Source organism: Dreissena polymorpha, chromosome 2, assembly GCF_020536995.1.
Source record: "Dreissena polymorpha isolate Duluth1 chromosome 2, UMN_Dpol_1.0, whole genome shotgun sequence".
Lineage (NCBI taxonomy): Eukaryota > Metazoa > Mollusca > Bivalvia > Myida > Dreissenidae > Dreissena > Dreissena polymorpha.
Genome location: NC_068356.1, coordinates 81,894,810 through 81,903,452, shown reverse-complemented (window position 1 = coordinate 81,903,452; position 8,643 = coordinate 81,894,810).

Sequence of the window (8,643 nt, the reverse complement as noted above, 5' to 3'; positions counted from 1 at the left end):
TTATGACGACACTTTACGCGTATGCATTTAAACTAGTTTTCCGCGAGGCTAAAATGTATGCGTTCCAATTCTCCCCACTACTGACCCGTTGTCCCCACCCCGACCCCTTCCCCGTCCACTAACCCCTAACCTTCACCCACCTGTGGTCACCACTCCATCCCTGTCCACTAACCCCTCCCCCATCCATCCGTGGTCCCCAACCAACCCCCTTTCCTGTCCATTAGCCCCCATTCACTCACCACAAGCTCCTCTTTCCCATCCGTTAGCTATTTCCCTCCACTTACCAGTTGTCCATATCCAGTTCAAGCCCGAGGGGCTCGTGAAGGAAGAAATATTAAATACATATACATGTATACCGAGCCTGCTATATTTATATGAGGTTTCGTCTGAATCCCTTAATTCATTGTGAGTTTTGATGTGCGCAATAAAATGAAACTGTGTAATATGCTCTTCACAAAAATAAAGCAAGAGAAACAACTCCAACACCAAAGAGATGGAGTGACAGTTTTTTCACGCTGTACTTCACCACAATATGCTCTTTAGATGCATTTAGTTTCATCTTAATATCTTTAAATGCGAATGAATTATAGATTATAAAAGACAAATTACAATGGAAAATCAATGTGTAATCATTTAGGAAATAGTTATGGTACTTTTATGGGCACTTCCTCTCAAACCCCTATAAATATATGGGGTTTAATTTGAATTCAATATGAATTAAGTAATGTTTTCACACACAGTCAACAGTATGTTGTTGTGGTTACAAAAAACGATTTCAATACAAAACAACAACTCTAAAATATTATAAACTAGAAATATCTTTAAAAAAGATATACGGCGTTGATTGTGGTCGATGTTTATGAACGATCAAAAGTTATCTCTATGAGATAAAAAGTAGCGGATGCCTTTTTTCTGCGCAGTTCTTAGCTACATCATAAGCAAATCAATTACGGGGTGTTGCGCCAGATTTCGTGTCTTATTTTGCTTTATGTGATATTATTACTCAGATATCTATATTTACAGAATAGAAAAACACAAGAAACATGAAAATAAACGAGTGCATATAGGTCAGCCGGCAATACTCGAATCTTATTTAATTGCATAATTATAGTATAGTGAATTATTGTGCTCATGCTTAATAAACTGGTCTAAATGGATAAAAATTTCTAATTAATTTTATCAAAATTGGTCCTTATCATGCAAATGTTGAAACCATATTAAAAATCGATGATTGACATACCACAATAATATCGCCGAATATCTTTATTTAGTATCTTTCTGATCAAAACAGACTTCAAGTGCACAAAGTTTACGAGACGGCGTTTATATAAAGATTTCTGCAACTGACCGCAAACTGACTTTGATACCTTGCGGATTAGAATGCAATGCATTACAGTCACTACGGTATTGTCAGTAAGACCGGTGTTGAATGATCGCAACCCCTTCTGCGAACTCCGGTGATGAACTGTATATAAACTCAGACTTTCACAAATGGCCGCGAATTGACCCGAAACCTCGCGGGTTGAAATGCAATGCAAGTAAGTTCTAAATATGACAACATAGCCTTTAGTATAAACGCTTTTGCGCTGGTAATTCTCTAAAAATAAAAGGTGGACGCACAAACTGTATTTATGTCGAAAATTGATTGTAAAACTGTTCTATCTATTGAGCCTTTTCATTAGAGATAAAATTGTTTCATGCAGTAAAACAGTGTTACAAAGACGCGGATATGTTTCCAATGTTCTGGTGTTATACTCAAATCAGTCAATGGAATAAATGAAGTGTATTCATTCGTACCTAGCCGCGGGAAATTTTATTTTAGTATTATTGGAGACTTACAAAGGTCAAGTCAGGGTGAAAAGCTGGCTTAATACAGCTTACGCCGAAAAAGAGTACCTATTGTCCTTCATCAATGTATTAAGTAGTATTTTATTGCCGTCATTACCTATGAATGCTTGGTACCTAACATTGTTAAAAGGCAATACATATGTACATACTACAGGGAGTTATTGTTCTAAACAACGGCATTTCCCTTTCTTTTAAAGCCATCTATTATTACGGGAAGATGGTGTGGATGCCTTCGATGCCTGCAGCTATGATCCACAGAAGAAACAAACTATGCACAAAGTAGGCAAAGTACAGTAAATATAAAATACGAAAATGTGTATTGTGGTTTGTGCACTCCGCACTACCTCTCAAAAAACTCTTTCAGAACACAAAGTTTGAAAAAATATTTTCAAACTGAATTAATTACATTCTAAACAAGAACATTCACCAAAGAGCACTAGGTTTACATATATTGAAGAGCGAATTATGGTGCATGTACTCTGCACTTTGCCTAAATGTCCTTAATCATGATATGAAGTTTTATTGCAAAGCCTTCATTGCATTTTGACTTATGCACATCAGAAACAGACTATACACAATTAATAATAGTGAATATCTCCAAAAAAAAGTGATAAAAAGAGTTTTGGTTCTTGTAATATAAACTTTATCTTAATGCTCTCTATCAATTTAAGTGCGATTATATATATTATCATCGCTTGTGAAATCAAAGCGCTGAAGGCACTGTAGGTGTTCGATGTTTTAAAATGTCGTCCTTGATTAACTTGTGCGAGTTGCACAGGCTAATCAGTATGCACAGGCTAATCTTATTTGACATGCATTAAGCCCCGTTTTCCCTGAAAGCAGCCAATTTGTACAGATTTCAATGATAAACACCAGACATCTCCTCTTACAAGCTGTGAAACACTATTAGTCATATAAACCCTCTGCAGTGTACCAGTGGGGAACTATAAATAGGCAAATGTGCTGGTTATCTTTTCTAGCAGACGTTCATAGCATTTGTCCACTCTCTTACACTGCGGTTCATCACATTCACATGTATGTTGAGGCACGAACGACAACTCCGCTAGAAGAATGGCATTTGTCGTCTGCTACACCAGGCAGTGGTTGTCTTTCCATACCGTAGTTAAGACTTCTAAGTATGGCAAGCGAAATGCACATTAATTCCTTAAACCACCGTTTCACAGTTAACTATATAGTTAAGAGTATGGCATGCGAAATGCACATTAATTCCTTAAACTACTGTTTAACAGTTAACTATATAGTTAAGAGACTTTGAACCCGGGTTAAAGTGCCGTTTGCACATTAATTCCTTAAACCCGAGTTCAAGACTTTCAACCGCGGTTCAAAGTGTTCTCAAAATAGATACAAATCTGTTATCTGAGACAACCAATCAGCGGAGCTTAAACCACAATTAGAAGGTAAATGCCGCGACTTCATTGGTCATCTCTTAACTATAGGATTAAGAGACTTTGAACTGCGGTTCAAAGTCTTAAACTGCGGTTAAGAGGCGCGGAATGCACATTAATTATTTAACAGTTAATTATATAGTTAAGAAACTTTGAACCCGAGTTCAAAGTGCCGTTTGCACAGTAATTCCGTAATGGCCTTCTTTTAACTATAGGGTTAAGAGACTTTGAACTGCGGTTCAAAGTCTTAAACTGCGGTTTAAAGTCTTAAACTGCGGTTTAAAGTCTTAAACTGGGGTTAAGACGCGCGGAATGCACATTAATTATTTAACAGTTAACTATAGGGTTAAGAGACTTTGAACCCAAGTTCAAAGTGCCGTTTGCACATTTATTACTTAAACCCGAGTTCAAGAGTTTGAACCGCGGTTCAAAGTGTGTCTTAAAATAGATACATGTATCTACATAATTCAGAGACAACCAATCAGCGGAGCTTCAACCACAATAAGAAGGCAAATGTCACGATTTCATTTGTCGTTTCTTTACTATAGAGGTAAGAGACTTTGAACCGCAGTTTAAAGTCTTGAACCCGGGTTTAAGGAATTAATGTGCAAACGACACTTTGAGCCCGGGTTCAAAGTCTCTTAACTATATAGTTAACTGTTAAACCGTGGTTTAAGGAATTAATGTGCATTTCGATTGCCATATAAGAGACTTTGAACCCGGTTTCAAAGTGCCGTTTGCACATTTATTCCTCAAACCCGGGTTCAAGACTTTGAACCGCGGTTTAAAGTGTGTCTAAAATAGATACAAATCTGTTATCTGAGACAACCAATCAGCGGAGCTTAAACCACAATAAGAAGGTAAATGCCGCGACTTCATTGGTCATCTCTTAACTATAGGGTTAAGAGACTTTGAAATGCGGTTCAAAGTCTTAAACTGCAGTTATAAGGCGCGGAATGCACATCAATTGTTTAAGAGTTAATTATATAGTTAAGAAACTTTGAACCCGAGTTCAAAGTGCCGTTTGCACATTTATTCCTCTCTTAACTATAGGATTAAGAGACTTTGAACTGCGGTTCAAAGTCTTAAACTGCGGCTCAAAGTCATTAACTGCGGTTCAAAGTCTAATACTGTGGTTAAGACGCGCGGAATGCACATTAATTATTTAACTGTTAACTATAGGGTTAAGAGATTTTGAACCCTTGTTCAAAGTGCCGTTTGCACATTTATTCCTTAAACCCGAGTTCAAGAGTTTGAACCGCGGTTCAAAGTGTGTCTAAAATAAGATACATATCTCTTATCTACATAATTCAGAGACAACAATTAGCGGAGCTTAAACCACAATTAGAAGGCAAATGTCAAAATTCCATTGGTCGTTTCTTAACTATATAGTTAAGAGACTTTAAACCGCGGTTCAAAGTCTTGAACCCGGGTTTAAGGAATTAATGTGCAAACGGCACTTTGAACCCGGGTTCAAAGTCTCTTAACTATATAGTTAACCGTAAAACCGTGGTTTAAGGAATTAATGTGCATTTCGCTTGCCATATCTAAGCACATACTGATTTGCAAAATATGCTCTGTAAAATTAGCGTGAACTAACGCTCATACTAAAAACAGTGCTTTACGGTAAACTGTAAGCGTTGTTTGCATTTGAAGGGCGTGTTTGTGGGTCCAATTATTTGCAGATAACATTCCTGTTTATTTGAAAAGTATTTATAGTTTTCAATATTTGTTAACTACACACATACTTATTTGACTATAATGACCACATTCTTCTGAAATGGGAGCCGTAAGTTTACGTTTGTGTTATTTTTGTTTCGGTTCGTTTAAGTACACCAAACCGTCTTTTTTTGCGCCGTGGTGGTTGTTTTGAAATTCGTGGCATGTGTGTAGGCATTTAGATGGAGTGATGTTCACAAGATGGTATTAAAGGGACCTTTTCACAGATTTTGGCATGTATTGAAGTTTTTTATTAAATGCTTTATATTGATAAATGTAAGCATTGCATCTAAAAAGCTCCAGTAAAAAAACAAGAATACAATTAAAGTAAGAAAAAAAATACTGGCTCGAACCACTGACCCCTGGAGTAAAAATCAATCGCTTAGACCACTCGGTCATCCGCCCTGATACAGTGATGATGTATTTTATACTTTATATAGCAGTCCTCGTAGTATCGCAAAATATAACGACAACAACAGAACTCTCAAAATTATTCAATCCTTTCGCGTTGCAACGCTTTATAATTTTCAGTTTTAAATCGTCAATAAATGCATATAATGGATATTTTAAAGCATGGTTAATGTTCAGTATTACTGTTTCATCACAAATATCATAACTACAACAAAAATTTGCGAATCTGAAACATTTTGTTTTAATTTTGTCAATTTACCGACACGTAAAAAGGCCCATTTGACGAATAAAACTGCGACAAGAGAGCTATCGTTTACTCCTGTAATCTGCAATAATCTCGTTAAACGCCGTCTGTATTTGCATCTGTACATTTTGAATTCTCGAATTATTTTGCGGGGTCACTATAATGCGGTAATAAAACGTTTGCTTCGTGGAGAAATATCAATTAATGAATTAATACGAGTTAATAGTTGCAGACCCATGCTAAGATATAACTGGATATTATAGAAATACAAAAAAAAACGTGCATAACGTAGGTTTTATCAGAGAACTTAGAAAATAATTCAATGAATTTTACATTCAAAGCTCCTGAGTTTCTGTATTTAATCGCATATACAATACTCACAGAGCATGTTTTCTGTAGCATGTACAATGTAAACAAGTACTTCCGAGTCTCGAACTCGCAAGCAATAAGTTAAAGGCTATGCAATTGTATCGTTAGGCTATCGATTGAACGACCCTTAGACGTTCTATACGTGAATGCATACATGCACCATCATAATCATAATCAACGCTGTGTAATACCTAAATTTGAGCCTCGTTCTGGGAAAACGGGGATTAATGCATAAGCGTAAAGTGTCGTCCCAAATTAGGTTGTGCAGTCCGCAAATTTGGGCTAATCTTGCATGACAATATCCGCCTAGACTGGTTTTTTGCTAAGAAAAGACTTCTGAAGACTTCGAAAAATACAATAAAAACGGAGAGTGTCGTCTCTGTTAAGCCTATGCGGACTGCATAGGCTATTCTGGGATGACACTGTACGCAAAAAAATAAGCCTCGTTTTCCTACAGCGACGCTCAATTATATTTGGCTACAATTATAAACAGATGTTAACAGAATCAACAAAGGGCGTGTTAAAGCTATCGACATATACACAGAGTTTGACTTAAGGACAATATTTATAATTTGAAACTTTGTCCAAAAAATTAAATAGTTTTTCATCGCAAAAGGTGAATTAAGTTGTAACCTTAGAATATAATGTTTCTAGACATTGCTATCTATGCTGTACTGTTTGTACTGATGTTTCTGCTTTTGTGTTTTTTTTTACGTAGGACATTGTCACCTTTTAGAGACATTAGCAAAATAACGCGTTTTAACGTATAATAGTAGGTTCGATTAATGCGAATAATTATGAAACTACCACTACAAAAGATAATAAGAAATTTTCTGCTAATATGCTTTATTAATAATTTACCATAATTCAGAATAACAATTATAAATAAAAACGGACACGTGCCAGCATGTGATCGTTGGAATATCCAGAGAAACATCATTATATAGAAAGCATGATCATGGCAAACAGGTGTTTGGCAAATACTTAGTTTTGACATTTATGTTTTAGTTTTAGTAAAGCACAAATGCACTGACTTATATGGCCAACCAGTGACGTGTGTCCGAAGTAAGCAAGTCAGTTGCACAAACACACACACACCACAGGTGGCTAGCGTGTGGCTATGATATAAATTAGTAAAAACATCATTTTGAATGAAAAATAGTCAAATTATAACGAAAAATCAACTTCTCTGAAAAATTAATTATATTTATATATTTAGGCAACTAGAACTAATATGTAAAACCGAAGCGGAAACAACAAACTTGATAAAAAGACTACCTGAGCAAACAATTTACAAAAAATGATCTTTCATAGAAATATAATGATGATAAACAATACTTGTACAAAGTTCATTCCAAAGAATAAAACGATGTTTTAAGCTCACAAACACCAAAATAAACGAATTTTCTGATAGTTTCTTAGTTCTTTAGACAATAACACACGGCAGAGCTGGGCCAACCGAAACATTATTTCACGAGTCGATTCTAAACAGGACAATAATTGCATGTATATAATAACCGTACAAATACGCGTCGTTAAGATACGGAAACGTATATGGTACACCCCAATAATGTGGTCATGTCGGAATAATCTATATCGACTTACTGTGAAATAACATGGTATGTCGACATAGTTTTGTAGCTTTTCCCACCTTAATTTTACTCGTCATAACGACATTAAGTTGAAGTCTCGACGTAAATTTTTCCGGCTTTTCCCGAAAATATATTTGGTCGACATGATCTAAGTCGACAAATCTACATAACTTTTGGCGTCATGCTCTTGTGAAAATGACTTGCTATCATAGTTTTAGTCGACACGATGAGTTACTTTTTTACGCCATGACACCTTTTTCATATCATGTCGTTGTAGAACTTTGACATCATCACATTATTGCAATATTGGTTCATGACTTCCGGCGTCGAACAGATATTTAGTTTTTGGTATATTCTTTCGAAACACGCAAGACCTCAGACAGTCCATTTTTACAGCAGGAATGCTTGGTATAAATTTAAAAATAACATACAGTGTTTGCAAACAATAAATATTAATGTGTTCGTTGGGTTTTATGAGCGTTTAGAGAGCTTAGATCTCGATTGATTCATTTAGATATATTTCTTTAACTAATACATGCAAAACGTGTGTTAAACGACTCACCACTTTTTTATATTGCAGATTTTTGTCTTAGTGGTACTGATATATGTTGACTCATCGTTAGCTGTACTTTCAAATCAAGAAAGGGATGTTTGGATTTCACGTTATCACAAACAGGGCTCTACGCGTCTGGATATATGTGGATTTTTGCTTTTCCTACACAACTCTGCTCTCAGTTTGAGTCAACTGAAACGGATACTGCGAAGGTCTCAAAAGACGCAACGCGTCATCTCCTCTTCCAGACGTTATACGAGCAATTCGCTCAGTATATCAAAGAGGGATGGCTGTATGTGGTTATAAAACTATATGGAAACTGGTCAACAAAACCACAAATGTCAAAGTAACCCAAGAAACAACAAGGTGTGTATGCAAGGTAATTGATCCTGAGGGTGTTGCTCTCAGGTCTGCACATCGCCTGCGACGCAGAGTCTATACCAATAAATGTCCTAATACTATCTAGTCTTTACTATACACATTGATGGGTATGATAAGCTA